General features: G+C 40.5%; 1 long non-coding RNA gene across 1 annotated transcript; it reads left to right on the forward strand.

The window, feature by feature from the left end:
- Positions 1-1,266: 1,266 nt before the first annotated feature.
- LOC110203164 (uncharacterized) lies at positions 1,267-3,070 on the forward strand. Its single transcript, XR_002322874.2, has 2 exons — positions 1,267-1,603; positions 2,773-3,070. It is a non-coding gene; the product is annotated as an uncharacterized LOC110203164 (long non-coding RNA).
- The last annotated feature ends 13,943 nt before the right edge of the window (positions 3,071-17,013 follow it).

Consider the following 17,013-nt stretch of genomic DNA (forward strand, 5'->3'; position numbering starts at 1 on the left):
CGCTATGTCTGTATTCCCCAGTCACAGATTGTGCAAAGAGAATCATAGGGTCACCAGAGCCCCTTCTCCACCCCTCAGCCTCATGGGCCTTGGTTTATTTCTTGGGACAGATTGTTCTATTTCTACAAAGTGCTGGAGGTTGCTGATAGGGGAATCTTGAGCTGATGATCTGTGGAACTGTGGTCTCCCAAACCAGAGACTCGCCTTCAAGAAGGAGAGACTGCAGTAGGAAGTAGGAAGGGAATTTTAGCTCCTACATTAGCTCAGGGAGAAAGTCTAGGGGGTGAATGCCCTATAGGGAACTACAGCTCCCAGGGCACAGGAAGTGTTTTCTGTCTTTGTGTCCCCACCCTGAGGACAATGCCTGGCACAGAGTGGGTGCTTTCTATATTGTTATTGAATTGATAAATCAAAGTCAAGCCACCTAGCTCACAGAAACATTGCCAGGGACAGTGGAAGACTACCCTTTAGAGTGTTCAGAATTCAGGCAAAACCTTGGCAGTTTTCTCTCCCTGTCTTCTTTTTACCATCTTCCTTCCAGTTCCATCCTTCAATGCCCATGGGAGGACTTAGCTTAGCTGGATCTCTCACTGAACATTCTTTAAGCCTCCACTACTTCTCACCTTGTGAAAGAATGTTTGAGTTCTCATATATATGAATGTATGTACAGCAAAAATGTGAGTACTCATAAGAATTTAGATAATTTATGAGAACACGTGCCTGAGAATCTGTAGGTTATCTGAAGGCTTACATGTCATTAGAGAATATATGAGTGCGGATATATATATATATATATATATATATATATATATATATATATATGCATAGAGAATACTCATACATAAGACTATAAGGAGAATTTATACATATGGATATAAGGAGACAATATGAGTGCTCATATACATATATATGAATATGTAGTGAGAATCCAAGAGTACTACCGTATATGAATAGAGAGAAAATATGAGTACTCGTGGATATGAAGATACAAGTCAATCTAGTGTTACTATTTTTATTTTTATTGGATTCTTGCTACATATTCATATATGTGTATATATGAATACTCATATATTAGGACACCTGTCATGTTACTGGTCCTCCTCCCTCCCTGCTTGGTGCCAGGAATGGCAGATGGCAGATAAACCCACTTATAGCGGGGGCCACTTGCAGGGGAGGGCTGGGGGTGGAGGGGTGGAGGACAGAAGACGGCTAAAATTAGCCCCAGCGGGTGGGGGAAGGGGAGGAGGGGAGGGGCAGGGGAGCTGATCCACAGCCCAACAGGAGTGGAGCACCAGGGTCCAGGCGTTAGGACCGGTGAAGGGGGGTGGGGGCGGGGTTGCCAGGTGCGGAGCTCCTGCCTCATAAAGGTGGGTCTCGACGTCACAGGGAGGCAGACATCATCGCGGGGTTGGTCTCGCCCAGGCTCAGTTCTGTTCAGCTCACGACTCCTTCAGTACCCCACTCCGAGGGCTGGGAGTGAATATCTGGAGTTCGAGACATGCCAGGGGTCCAGACCAACGTCCCGCGGAGATTCAGACGCCGGAAGAGGGGCCGAAAGCGGTCACGAATCATCTTACCCGAGAACCCTGGACCCGCGCCCAAGGTAGGGTAACGGTCCCCAAATGGTGCCTCCGGGACTTTGCCCTTCCACCCCCTTGAGTTCTGAGGTCTGATAGTCTCTGTGAGGTGGGGGCGGGGGTGGGAGGAGGCCTCTGATTTAAAAGGCAGGTCCAAGAAGAACCATTGGATTCTAATCCAATCTTTAGGGTTAGAATAAGGACGGAACTTGATGATTGGGGGGCTGCCCCCTTTACACTAGCAGGGTTTTCTGAGCGGGGGGGATTGGGGGAGTAAGGGGGTTTGCTGGGGGTTGGGGGACTGGTGGTATGGGGGTGGAGTTTGGGTAAAGTGGAGGGCTAAAAGAGACCTCAGAGCTCATCTGGTCCAAAAAAGAGAAAGGGGAACTGAGTTCAAGAGGAGGGCAGGGACATGGCCAAGGTCACCCCACCACTAAGGGGCAGATCCAGATCTTGAGTCCAAGTCTCTCCTGCCTGCCAGGCTCCCATCTTGGCCTCTCCCTTCTCTGACAGCCAAGCCTCATGGGCTGAAGGTCTCTTGGAAGGCACTCCTCAGAAGCAGTTTACTGCCTACAGTGAGATTTGGCCAGCTTACCCATAGAGCTAGTGGTGTGGGGGCAAGGGTTTAGAGTTACAATGATCTAGTTAAGTAGAGGGTAAAAAAAAAAAAGCCCCTTGGCTTTGGGCCAGCCTGGGATACGTAGTTAGCAGGGTGAGCTTGAGCCAATCCCCCTGCCTTCCCTGAATTGAGTTGCTTCCATTTGTCAAATAAAGGAGATGACCCCTAGCTGCTTCACTCAGAGCCCTACTTGAATGTTTTTCCTGGGGCTTGGAGGTGTTAGCCTAGGCAAGGTCCCTGTTTTCTGCCTTCAGACAACTCCCAGTGTATTGAGGGAAAAAGTGTGCCTTGGACATGCCAAATGTGGTAGTGGTGGCAAAGCCTTGGCTAAAGGAGGCAAACCCTGGAGAGGCAGGGATCAAGAGTTGCTTGGTGGAGGTGGGCTGGGTGGCAGTTGGGCTTTCAGTGATGGGAAAGAAGGTGCAAATTATCAACAGAACGGAGGGGGAAGTTTTCAGCTGTGCAAAGGGATCTGCTTGGACTGCAGAAGGGGGCTCTGGGAATCAGGGTGGGAAAGGAAGCCTGAACAACCCTTTGACCAGAGTTCATGTGCCTTTTGTTTCCCACTCTGGGCAGGTATGTCGGGTTTTGTCACCTCAAAGGACAAGGGTTGTTCCTGAACCTTCAGAAACGAGCCTCACGGACATCACTAAGATTGTATCTCTGCTGCAAATATCATGAAGACAAAGAGCATGAGGCCAGAAGTAAAACCAATTGTCCATAAAAATGATGCCACATGTACATGATAACACCTTTGCCAGGAACTCTACAACAGCTTCAGTGATGGAAGGTTAAACCAGCTACCTATTATTGAAAAGACTGGAAGCATAAATCTAAAACACTGTGGCATGCATTAAAACTCACTCCAACCTGATCTATTTGAATGTGTTGTTAATGATTAAAAAGGATATGGGCACTGAAAAAAAAAGACGCACTCCTACCACAATCATTTCATATAGAATTATAACTGATATAAATAATTTGGGGGCATCAAAAATGGGCCTTAAGAAACATTTTACTAATTTACTGAGATCTGTCAGCCAAAGGCAAAAAAAAAAAGGGTTTAGAACACAAAGTCATTTCTAAAATCTCATGGAAAAGCATGGTGGAATATTGGGGCATATCTCCTCATAGATGAGGATTCCTACATTCTCTCTGTATATTGACATATATGAGTACTTATATTCTCTCTATATATGTATATGAATACTAATATGTTCTCTCTATATACACATTTGTAAATGTGAGTGCTCATGTATTGTTTTGTGGGGAGAGCAAGAGTTGAAGTTTTAATGGGGAGTGCAATGGGGCAATTCAGCTAACTGAAATCACCCCAAGGGTATTGAAGGATAAAACTGGAAGGAAAATGACCCAATGCTGAAACATGGCAAAGATCTGCACAAGTTTTGCTGGAATCCTGGTCACTGACAAGGGTAATAGGGCACTATCAGTGGGGACAATCTTCTTTTCCAGAGATGGCTCCAATTCCTTGAATTGGATTTTTCCATTCAACAAACCATTATTAAGCACCTACTATATGCCAGGCCACATGCTAAGATTTGGGACACAAAGCCAAAAAACCATTACAGTCCTCAAGGAGCTTACATTTCACACATGCCATTAGACAGGGGCTCCAGTTTTCCTTTTTACACACTAATGTAATCCCTCCTTTCCAAAAGGGAGTCTTTTCCAGAGAGTAGATAGAATAATACAGGAAAACCTCCCTAGTTCCAGTACTCAGAGAGACTAATCCAGGCTTTGAGGGCACATGTGGCCCTCTAGATCCCCAAGTGCAGCGCTTTGACTGAATCCTCAGTTCCCCACCCCCAGACTGATCCTTGCTTCACAGAGAGGAGGCTTCTGCCTTTTTCATTGGTTTAACTGTTAATGGCCAGGATATACCTCTTAAGAGAAGGGCTGAAAGAGGTCAAGGGAGCCTACTCTGTGCACTCATATGGCGTGCGAGTACACATACACACATCCAACCCCAGCAAAGGTTCTATATCACTGAATCCTGTGTAAATCCAAATAATAATAAGTGAGAACTCTGGAACCACAAGATTGCCACTGACTAGTAGAAATATGCATATTGTTCTTTGTTCATTTAAACAGACCTAGACTACAGTTATCCCTTCCATATGGGGGAAAGGGGTTCCCCAATCTGGAAAATCTGCATAAAATACTTTGCCCTCCCTTTGTACCACAGAAGAAGTCTTTTTCTTTTATGGAGTGTTTACGGTAGCTTATTGTAAAATTTGGGTTGATATTCTACAAAACTATACATATATTTTAGGCATTTCTGAGTTTGTTAACTTTTTCTGTCATCTGCTGGCCTTCATCTGCCTCTGCGACTTCCATAAAACTCTTCAAAAATTCCCATTTAATTTATTATGCCTACTGCAATATATCAAAACCATGAAGTGGAAGGTCGAGATTTGGAAGGGATAACTGTACTTACTTTTTTTGGCTGCCATGTCCCCTAGATAACTCATACTGAGCCTTAGTCATGTGGACTGGCTTTGAGCCACGGCTCCCTCACCCTCTACTTGCCAAGGTAATTTATAGAACCCAAGTGCAGGACTTTACATTTCTCCCTTCTCTCTATCATTTATGCTAAGAGGGCTTAGCTGCTGTTAACTTGGATTGGACAACTCAAGCCACTCTGAGTTCTGTCTAAAAAGGTGAATCCAGTAGGGAGAATGAGCTTCCCACAAGATCATCCTCTGCCCTTGGTTTTTTGGTTTTCTTTTAAAAGAAAATGCTTTCATTTTAAACTTAAATACAAAACCAAACAAAAAAAAATAGCATTTCCATGTATACCGCAGAACATGAGAGAAGATTGAATATGAAACAATTTCCATTTCATGAAAACCTATATAATAAATCCTACACATTATTTTCAAAGCCCACCTTTTCTGTGCTTCCTTCTAGGTTTTCTTTTGTTCTTCACTGTGTATTTTTATTTTTTCTTCCTCTCTCCCTCTCCTTGGGGAAGGCTACAATTAAACATATATATATATATATATATATATATATATACACACACATGCATATATGTAAGACCATACTATGCACATTTCTATTTGTCAGTTCTATCTTTGGAGGTGGATAGCATCTTCCTTCCATAGGTCCAAGTCCTTCCATGTTTTTCTAAATCAACCAGCTCACCATTTCTTATATCATAGCAGTATTCCATCACAATCATATACCACAGCTTATTTAGCCATTCCTCAACCGAAGGACATCTATCCTTTTAGCCAATCTGATAGGTGTAAGATATCTCAAAGTCATTTTAATTTGCATTTATTTCTCTAATCAATAATGATTTAGAGCATTTTCTCATGTAATTATATATATAGTGTTCTCATGTTCTTGTAAACAGAGTTGGGTATATTCGGCTACCTGAGGAAGAAGTGGGAGCTCTGACAAGGTGTCAATCAAAACCCCTAAGCCACTCCTGTTTTCTAGCTCTGTCATGTTCTCCTCCAGCTTCTGTCTCAGCAGACAGAGGGGATAGTTCAGCATGCTCTGCTTGAGGTGTATCCTTCTGTCCAAGCAATGGAAGTTCCCATGACAGAATCTTCCATGGCATAGGAAAAGGAATGAGAGCAGCCAGTCATGCCAAAGGAGAAGGTCACTGCCATTTTCTGACTGTCTCCGTCTGCTCCCTAAATAACCACAGAGAATGATCCCAATAGGAAGTTAAAGAGAGCTTTTTAACAAAACTATCCCTGTAAACATATGGTAAATATGATACTTCTAGCCCAGGGGTAGGGAACCTGCAGCCTTGAAGCCACATATGGGCCTCTAGGTCCTCAAATGTAGCCCTTTGACTGAATCCAAACTTCACAGAACAAATCCCCTTCATAAAATTATTTGTTCCGTAAAACTTGGACTCAGTTAAAAAGCCTCACCCAAGGACCTAGAAGGCCACATGTGGCCTTGAGGCCCCAGGTTCTCCACTCTAATATCTAGAAAAAAAGCAATGCCATTCAAGGAACATCATTATTTTCTAAATAGTATTTTTTCTAATTACTTGTAAAGATAGCTTTCAACAATCATTTTTATAAGATCTTGAGTTCCAAATTTTTCTCCCTCCTTTCTCTCCTCCCCAAGACAGCAAGCAATCTGATATAGGTTATACCTGTGCAATCATGTTAAATATATTTCCACATTAATCATGTTGTGAAAGAAGAAACAGAACAAAAGGGAAAAACCATTAAAAAAAACCCCAAAACAAAAAAAAAGTGAAAACAGTATGATCTGATCTTCATTCAGACTCCATAGTTCTTTCTCTGCATGTGGCTAGTGTTTCCCATCGTAAGCCTTTTGCGGTTGTCTTAGATCATTGCACTGCTCAGAAGACCTAAGTGGATTATCAAAGTCGGTCATCTCACAATGTTCCTGTTACTGTGTACAATGTTCTACAGGTTCTGCTCACTTCACTCAGCATCAGAAGGAACACCAACTTTTTAAAATGTTATTGCTATCAATACCTTTCATTTTAAAATCTTATTCATTAAGAAAACACCCCCTTACACAGTATTAAAAAAAAAAAAGCAAAAGCAACACATTGACTGTTTATGACAATGAATGTAGTGCTCCACACCATTAGTCTCTGGCCTCTGCAATGGAGCCCCCAGAGGGGCTGACCATGGGCCCAAGGGTGAGAGGGGCTCCTGAGTCCAGGTGTAGGGCCAGTGAGGGGTTTGGGGCCATGAGGGCAGATGTAGGGTTTCTGCCTCACAAAGGTGAACGTTGATATCATTGACCATCACCTCTCACCAGGGAGTTGGCATGGCCCAGACTCAGCTCCATGAGGCTTGGGGTTCCATGAGTATCCATTTTGGTGGCTTATTCCATTTCTGCACAACTCTCATTATTGCTAGGAAGCTTTTCCTAACATTGAACTAAAATCTGCTTCCCTGTTACTTATCCCTTTGATTTAGTTCAGCTTTCCAGGACAAACAAATATAATGTTCCTGGATATGGTATTTTTATGATTTTTAATTTTTTTTTCCTTTTAATCCTGATGACAATACTGGAAAGTATTAAACATCCAGGTTCAATCTAATATACACAAATGAACTAATTTTTTTCTTCTCTTCTTTTTTTCTGAGATATACATGTTTTGATTATTTTTAGTAATAGCTTATCAAAATTAGATTAAGGAGTTTACATATAAAATTGCGTTAATATTGTAAATAAAATTTTAAATAATAGGTTTTTTTTCCTCTTTTGAAGTCTCTGATAATATTAAGAGAGAGAAGGACTCATTTTATAAGTCGGGCCTTCATGGATCCTTTTTTCAAGATTCTTCTTCAGGGGCAGCAAGGTGGCATAGTGGATAGAACCCTGGAGTCAGGAGGACCTGAGTTCAAATTCGGCTTCAGACACATAACACTTACTAGCTGTGTGACCCTGGTCAAGTCACTTAACCCCATTGCATAGACAAAAAAAATTCTTCTTCAGCATAGATGGCATTGTCCATATCAGGCACAGGCTTCAGGTAAAGACAGAGCAAATTGTATGTGAAAACTGAAATTCTCTGAACTTTCAGGTGAATTATGGGTTCCTAATTTGATGTTTGTCTTATATCTCTGTTGTTAATAAGGTTAGCACCATACTATTTCAACTGATTTTGACCACATGAACTAGTCACTGGAAGACCAAATGTAAGAGATTGTATTAGGCCTTACTAGATTGCACTGAGTCTTATCACTAATAGCTTTTAGCAGCCTTACCTGGGGAAGCTCTGCAAGTGATTTGGAACCAGGAAAGCTGATCTGCTAGGAGGAGCTGCCCTAAGAATGAGGATGATTCCAGAATTTCCAAGGGAAGATTCTTCCAGGGATGGGCTGACTACATGGGACAGTTGAGATTCAGGATGAAATATGCTGATTACATGGACATTGGGAATGGGTTATCAGGAACCAAGAGATTTGATATTATTTAATATTGATGATCATAGTTATATTGCTCTTGGTTTACTGTCATATCCAATGTTTTCCAATATTCATGTATGCATAAATCCAGCTGAAAAACATGACCAGGGCAGAGAGTGAGTAATAAATTGTGAGTAATCAAAGAGAGGTATTGTAGACTTCTCAATGACCAAAACCCTAAAAGAGGTCACAAAGAGTAGGACCCAACTGAACAACAAAAACAACAATGACCAAAATGGGGTATTGTTCATGGGAATTTGTTATTTCCCTTTATTATTTGGGACTCAAGGCCATTCCTCCTGCAATTTTTGGTTAACCAAATGTCTGTTCTAATATTAACCTCACCTGAACAAAAGCTGTCCAGTGGGACGTAAAAATTTACTTAAGAGCCTTGACTGTTCCTTAGATAACCCAGAGGAAGCATCTCAATTGTACCTGATTCCTTTATGAATCCTCAAAATGTAGTTTAATCTATAACCTGACTTAGTTTACCTATAGAGTTTATTTGATAACGTTTGTTTCCTTAGGGGACACATGAGATTATGATTCTGTTTAATTAAGTTGGTTCAACTTTTGTGACATTGAAGGAAGTATGGGATTATTAATCAATCTTCTCTCTAACTTTTATGGCCTCAAAGGATTGTACAAGATTACAAGACATAAATGAGTTATTTCCTGTCACTCTGACTTAATCTTGTCTATATGAATCTAGATTTTTACCTCCCAATTTTTTTTCTGTTTTTTTTTTTTTAGGCAATTGGGGTTAAGTGACTTGCACAGTGTCACACAGCTAGTAAGTGTCTAGTGTTTGGTGTGAGGCCTGTGCTCTATCTACTGTGCCACCTAACTGCCCCTCAATGATATTTTATTATAGTCAGCTACCATAATGTAGTGTGACGGATAGAGCTCTACATCTGGAGTCAGGAAGGCCTGAATTCAAATGCAGCTTTAGTTACTAGCTGGATGAGATACAGGACAAGTCACCAGCTGCCCCTCCCAAATTTCTTGCGTCGTTGTGTTTTGTCCTCCATTCTCAAAGAAGATCATGACATCAGGGAGATGATGATATGACTTGCAATTGACTTTGTTTTGAGTGAGGGAGGGCTATGCAAGGTCACCAGCCTCACTTTCTCCTCCAGAGCCATCTGGGTCCAGTGGCCAGATGTTCATCAGGACTATTGGAGATAGCTCAAATTTCTACATTGTGGTAAATATATATTTGGTAACAGCTGCTCACCACATGAACTCAGAGATCTTTCTCCCTTTCTCCCATTTTAAAATGTCCCTGTTTTCTCTAGGGTACTGAAGAATCAAAATTGGTGTATATGAATTTTTGGATACATGTGAAGAGGAAATTCTTTCTTTTAGGAATGTTGCTTCCCTTTAAGAATCTACTCAGTCCTGCAGTATGCCTAATACTTCTGGGGAGAAGATAGGATATGCCTCCTTTTGCGAAGGTATTGGGGGAAGGGTTGGGGAGAGGTGGAAACAAAATGATAGTGAGACCCCAAAACACACTCTTATTGCGTCTGGTTTGAGTCCAAGGAGAATATGTCTTGGGGAAAATGGCCTCTTTCTTGAGCCATGTGGTAAAATGAAAGAAATGGAGTGATGGAGGGGAGATACATTCCTCTTTCCTGGTTCAGTTCACGGCATTGTGGGTGAACTGTGTATTATTGTCACCGTCTGGATACAGGAGGAAGGGGCACCCAAGAAAGAGATTGAGACTGTCTCAATCTGCTGGTTTTTTAAATTCCATCCTATTCTGGCTTCACAGCCAATCCAAGAAGACCACTCCCATCAAAGGTGAGAGGGAAATGCAGGGAAGGTCCCTCCAAGTTAGATGATCTGAGCATGCTCCAAGTAAGTCCCATTATATACCTCCCCCTGTTTGAAATTTACCGTCCTTGTCAAAGAGGCAGGGATGCATTTTTTAGCTCCTTGTCTCAAATTCAGAACAGTTTTCCGTGGTCTCTGGGAATGTATAAACAATATCCTTTCACTGCCTTCCCTAGTGTCATACAGTAAAATCTCAGAATAGCAATAGATATATGATTCAGTCACCTTCATGGTCACTGGAACAAATTGTTCTCATCAGCCCATTCCACTGGAGAAGTCTTTATATGCTTGGGGAAGACATTCCCCCTAACTCACCAATGGATATGAGGACTGCCAGTTATCCTCAATCTGCTTTAGTCTCTCTGCTCAGATGGTTTTATTGGATGTGGCCTCTTCAAATGCTACAGCTACTTGGAGCCACAGTTGGGTGGTGGAGGAGTTGAGGCCACTAAGTGTACCAATCGACATACTTTTGCCATAACGTGGAAGTTGTTTACTCATTAATAGTGAAGTGAGCTTTTACAAAGAAACATTTATGTCAAAGGTATAAGCAGAAATATACTCCCTAGCAGACGGGAAGCGTAATCTACCCTTCCTCCCACCCCCACCCCATACTATCTCAGTATCTACAGAGGGGAGGGGGTTTAGGTTCATAGCTTAGCTCAGTTCCTATAGCTCACAGTTCCAAATCCCAAGTCCAAAACCCACCTTGGGCTCCAGGCCAAAGCACCCTCATTTCTGATGGCTCTTTTAGGGGCTGGCTTGCGTTTTCAGGTCTTATGGGGAATACTGCCTGCACCTGGAAGTGGAGAAGGACAAAAAAAAAATAGAACAGAAACAGAAATAGCACAGAACCATTTTTTAGAGTCAAGGGGAAAAAGGGAAAGCAAGAGAAGGAAGGAAGTCCCACTTCCAGAGCTCCTCTGTTCAGTCTATGGTTCCTTTGCCTCTGGATGTGTGTGTGTGTGTGTGTGTATGTGTGTGTGTGTGTGTGTGTATGTGTATGAGTGTGTGTATGTACATTTACATATATTTGCATTTACATATACACATGTATGTCAATTTTTTAAAAAAAATTTTACTTAGCAATCCCCTTTCTCCTGAATAGTACAAAAGTTTAACTTCAGGGATAGAATCTAAAAATTGGAAGAGATATAGGCAGAAAGGTCATCTAGTCCAGCCTTACCAGGAATTTCTTCTACATCATCACCCATGATGAATTAATCAAGACTCTGCTAGATGACTTCCAGGCTTCAAGAGATGGAGCTCATTCTTTCTTATAGCATCTCATTCCATATCTGTCCAAGTCCCATTATTGCTAGAAAGCTCTGCTTTCCATCAAGCCAAAGTCTCCTGCCTTGTAAATCGTCCATGTTATTTATCCTAGTTCAACCCTTTGAGGACAGTAGGAGCAAGTCCAACCTCTCTTCCCATGGCAGCTTCATAAATATCTGAACCATAATTCATCTTTCCTCCCCACCCAAGTCTTGTGACAAACACCTGTTTTCCTGTCCACATATAGTGTCTATCCTGGTGACCCTATTCTGGAGATACTCAAGGAGCTGGCTAATATCCAATTCAAACTAAATTAGCATCAATTTTAATTGAGTGAAGTCAGGATTGTTGAACTTTTCCTGCAATCTTCTCTGGGAGGAAATTGAAAACGGCATTGTTTTGGACAATAGCCTGCCTGCTCATCTGAGTTCTTCAATACATGAGCCCAGTTTGGGGGGGGGGTATAGGAGGTTAGTGTTTTTAAGTTGAAAGCAGCCTCCTTGGAGCTTTCCCATCTTGTGCTCCTTTTTTGTTCCTTTTCAATCTTATCCCTTCTTTATTCTACTAAGGATTTCCCAAAATGCTGATGGTATGATGAATGCACCTAGTTGTACCTCTTTTCTCTACAAGACTATTGAAAAATCAAAATTAGTGCATTTGAATTTTGGGGTATACATGAAGAGCAAACTCCCTCTTCTTAGGAAGTTATGTCAAAATACGTCTTGGGGAAAGTGTTGACTCTGAAAACCAAACCAACTGGAAATAAATAAGAGTGTCTCACATGACTGAATACACTTCCTCTCCCCAAACTCAGGTTTCATTCTTTTCCATGGTTCTTTAGCAGTGAGATCCCATTCAATCGTTAGTCTTAACAGGAGACAATGACCTTAATGGGCCCTTGATTATTTGCATTGGCTCTCTTCTCATTCACAGATCTTACTTTTAGAAAGGTGTCTCTAACATCTTAAATTTTACTTTCAATTCAACAAGAATATATTAAGCACCTACTATGTGCCAGACAAATAAGCTAGATTTGGGGACACCAAGACAAAAATAGTCCCTGCCCTCAAGGAGTTTAAATTCCACATGTGACATTAGCCCTCAGACTTGTTCTGCAGTTTAATTCAGGAACTGCAATTCTCTTCTTCTGCCTTTTCTATCCCTCCTTCTAGGAAGGGAAGCCCTCATTTGGAAGTCCCAGGTCTCATGGAACCACCTATTAGCAACCACCAGCCATTTGTAGAAAAAATTAATCTTTCCCAAGAAATGGAACAAGTCCCACGAGGCAGTGGGGTGGGAAAGAAGAAACTGTGGCCCTGTGACTCTCTTTGTGGAAATGGTGCCAATGGATCCATGCACAGCTTCACTAAGTCTCATGATCTGTGCAAAGGGAAGATATGTGACCCCGGGAGGTACTCAGCAGATTCTACTCATGACCACTCTTCAGAAATGTTATTCATTTATATGTCCATTTTTAAAAGTTTATCTTACTTTTGTTGTTAGTGTTTGTTTTTTCATCTCATTTGTTTCTAAATATATTCCTCGCATTTTGGCTGACTGGCCATCGCTTGTAACAAAGATTTCAGGGGAAAAAAAAGAAAAAACACAGTTTAGTTTAGTTCATATAATCCTTGGTTTTATACCTCTAAAATGTATTTAGTGTATAATGTTGGGTATCAGAGTCGTGCTCCTAATAGACCTTGAATGCTAAGAGGCCAGGGACTTGTATCTAAATTTTGTATTTCTACTGAAGCCTAAGATGGTGGTTCTGCAAATGGTGCTTAATCAATGTTTATTGAGGTCCAGCCGTTTTGGAAAGCCATTTGGAAATATGCTTAAAAAGTGACCAAAGTGATAATATCTTTAACCCTTGCCAAGCAGCTCAAAAGCAAGTCCATGTCCCAAATGTCCCAAAAATCTGAGTGCAGCTTTAAGCTACTGAAGCCTTAATAGTTTAAAGGTTGGGGTATGTATCTAAATACTCATAGCAATTCTTTGTGGTAGGAAAAACCTAGAAACAAAATAGATCCTTGCTGATTGGAAAATGGATTAATAGATTGTGGAGAGGGAGGGAATAAGTATTTATTCCATGTCTACTATGGTATTTAATAAATGCTCATTATTAGCTTATGTGCCAGGCACTTTATAAATATTATTTTGTTTAAACCTCACAAAAATCCTGTGAGGTAGTTGCTATTATAATTCATATTGTACAGTTGAGGAAACAGAGGTAGACAGAGATTATATGACTTACCCAAGGTCTCATACAGCTAGTAAATGACTAAGGACAGATTTGAACTCAAGGCTTTCTGATTCCTGTCTCAGGGCTCTACTCACTGCACCACCCATTTATCTTTTGATGCCCGACCATAATCAAATATTGTTGTGCCATAAGATATAACAAATGTGAAGATTTAAGAGAAACCTGGGAAGACTTTTGGTGGTAATAAAGATGAGCAATGACATCATGGGGGACTGTCTTGACTTGTACGTGAATCACATTTCAGTGAGGCAGAGTCATATCCCTTTTAACACCCCTGGATCCAGTCATTTCATTTCTTCAGTTGATTTAAAATGTCCTTACTGAAAAAGAAGTTGTTCCTTTTTCTGTTGGTTTTACAATTTATTTTAAAATATTTACATAAATGATCCTGTGATTTCATTTGATATTGTTTTTGAGAGATGGGTTTTCCAAACCTCTTCTACTTATCAGGTTATATTTCTGGGTTCTGTTCTGTATTTCTATATGTGACCTTGGGTGAGTTACTCAACCTGTCTGGAAACTCGTTTCCTCCAAATCAGAGGGTTATTCGATTCTAGAGAGCAGCCATTACATGAACATGCCCTGCAGAATTTCTTCTGTATTTCCTCTGCTTTGATATTTTGAAGAATTTAAGTAACCAAATCAACAAAGTATTGTACTGTGGTAGCTTACAGAACTTGGAGCCACAAAGTAGAACTCTGAGAAGTCTTAGTTATAGATAAAATTCTTTTTTCCCTTTTCTTTCTTTTCTTTCTTTTTTTTTGGGGGGGGGAGGCAATCAGTGTTAAGTGACTTGCCTAGGGTCACACAGCTAGTAAGGATAAAGTTTTATTGTTCAGTTGTTTCAGTCATGTCCAACTCTCCATGACTGTGTTTGGGTTTTTTAGTTTTTTTGGGCAAAGATACTGGAATGGCTTGCCATTTCCTTATCCAGCTCATTTTACAGATGAGGAAACCAAGGTAAATAGAGTTAAGTGACTTGCCCAGAGTCACACATCTAGTAAATGTCTGAGGCCAGATTTGAAGTCAGGAAGATGAGCTTTATTGTAATGGTGAAGAAAGAACACTTTACTAGGAAGTAGGGAGATCTGTGTTTTGGTCCTCATGACACAACTTGTAACGAGCTGTGTAACCCTGGATTCTCCTAACTTCCTTGGGCTTCACTTGACTCATTTGTCAAATAGGAATGAAAATAATACCTAAACCACCTGAGGGCAAGGGAGTGACTGAATGACTTCTTAAGGTCTCAGGACATGTCACAGGCCTACACTGTTTTAACAAGAATTAATGCGTGCTGGTTGTGTCTTTGTATGTGTGCACATAGGGTGAAAGAGTTGAATCAGATGAGTTTAAAAACATGTCTGTCTTCTAATGCCTCCCCTACCAGATTCCTGCAGTCTGAAGTTAACTATCAGAGAAGTTTAGTTTAATTTGCTGCTCCCACCAATGGGAGATCACCTACAGGCACCTTCTCTAAATGAGGCTAGAATTTTTAAAAAATCATTCATGTTGATGTGTGTGTTCTATTTCTGATTTTATTGAGTATGTCTCCAATGTTACATATTTCTTGAAATTTATTTTTCTGCATTAATCTAGGTGGCTTTTTGTGATGGGGACATGACATCGTGTTCCAGGAGGATATGCTAGCTGGTTTCAGGTTCTAACAGGTGGTACCCTGCCTGAATGGCTTCAAGACTGACTGTAGTAACAGATTGTTCAAAGATCAGTTTGGCCAAGGTCAATGAGGCTAATCATCAGGTTGACCACAAGGGAATGGAATGTTTTGAAAGTCTCAAAGACCATCTGTTAAATTACTGCCCTTCAAAGTGGGATCTCCTCCAGGGAGATATGCAAGACAGTCCACTGAAGTGTGAAAAGAAAATATTAAAATTTATATTTTTTTCTGGATAAAAAAAGAAATTGAACTTTCTGAATATTTAATATATGAATTGATACTGGTCCTGTCACTTGGTCTGAATAGTAAGTATGCTCTACTGAGGAATCAGAGGGTTATAGTATCAGAGCATTATGAAGCCCCAGAGCTGGAAAGGCACCTTGGGGGGTGATCTGACTCAACCCCCTCATTTTATACAGGAGAAAATTGAACCACAGAGAGGTGAAGAGATTTGCATAATTTAAAATATTTTATCATCTCATTATTTTGAATTTTTATTTTTATATTTTAATTTTCACATAATATTATAGTTCAGTAGAACACATATATACTTGATAAATAAAGAGATGTATGTTTGGGAGTGCATACTCAAAAATTTGTCACTGAAAAGGATTCACGATTAAAGCCATGTGGGGACCACTTTTAAGGCAGAGAAGAGTTTTTGATTTGCATCAGTTGAATGGCAATACTGACCTCAAGGAATCTAAAACCGTGCTCCAGTACATGTCTAAGAGACAGAATTGTAAACTAGTGAAAAAGGAACCAGGAGTGTCTGCAACTCTGTTTTGTAACTGTTGGATCTCAGTTTGTCCATCTGTAAAATGAACATGAAACTATCTTCTTGATTGAAGGGCTGAGTGTTAGTGAATTAATTATTCAAATTGTATTCTGTTATATGGAACATTCGAATTTTGGACTTCTTTTTTTTTTCAGCCAAAGACAAAGTTTATTAGAACATCCATCATCCATCATATTGGGCAGAACTTTAAGGAGTCTGAACATTAGTAAGCTATTGGCTAGATTATAAGAATCTGAACAGTGGCTAAATTTTAAGAACGTAAGCAGTGGCTAGATTTTAGGAATCTGAGCATCTTAATGGAGACAAGACGGGCCTTATATACAGAAAGACCATGGGAGGGATCTAGGAGTGGATCTGATGGACTTCTTTTTAAGAATGTTTCGAGAGCCCTCTTAACATCTCTAACACTACAATTTTTTTTTTTTTGGTGAGGCAATTGGGGCTAAGTGACTTGCCCAGGGTCACACAGCTAGTAAGTTTCAAGTGTCTAGTCTGAGATCACATTTGAACTCAGGTCCTCCTGACTCCAGAGCTGATGCTCTATCCACTGCGCCACCTAGCTGCCCCCAACGCTACAATTTTTTATAGACATTTGTGAGCTTTAAAAAAGTTATATTCATGTTCCGTACATAACACTTAACTGAAACATATGTGATTGTCCAAAATTATTATTTTTAGAGTTCCTTCTATCCAGGGAGAATGAGGACAAATCATTGTAAGATCATGAAATGAGAAGAAGGTATGTTTAAGGGAGCTGTAAATTGCTGGCACAAAAATCACATAATAATTTGCGATGAATGCCTACCTTTTTCCCTCTGGAAGATTTGTTTAATTATATGTTAATTTAGCTTTTGTAATTTGTTTTTAAATTTGTTTTAAAAACATTTTTGAAACGTTGCACACATGTTCAACAAGTATTTATTAAACTCCTACTATGTGACAGTGTGCTAGGGACTGCCAACACAAAGACAAAATTACACATGGGAGTTTAGATAGTCATGTAACTCCTATATGGTTGGGG

This window comes from Phascolarctos cinereus, unplaced genomic scaffold (assembly GCF_003287225.1).
Source record: "Phascolarctos cinereus isolate Bilbo 61053 unplaced genomic scaffold, phaCin_HiC Scaffold_8;HRSCAF=390, whole genome shotgun sequence".
NCBI lineage: Eukaryota > Metazoa > Chordata > Mammalia > Diprotodontia > Phascolarctidae > Phascolarctos > Phascolarctos cinereus.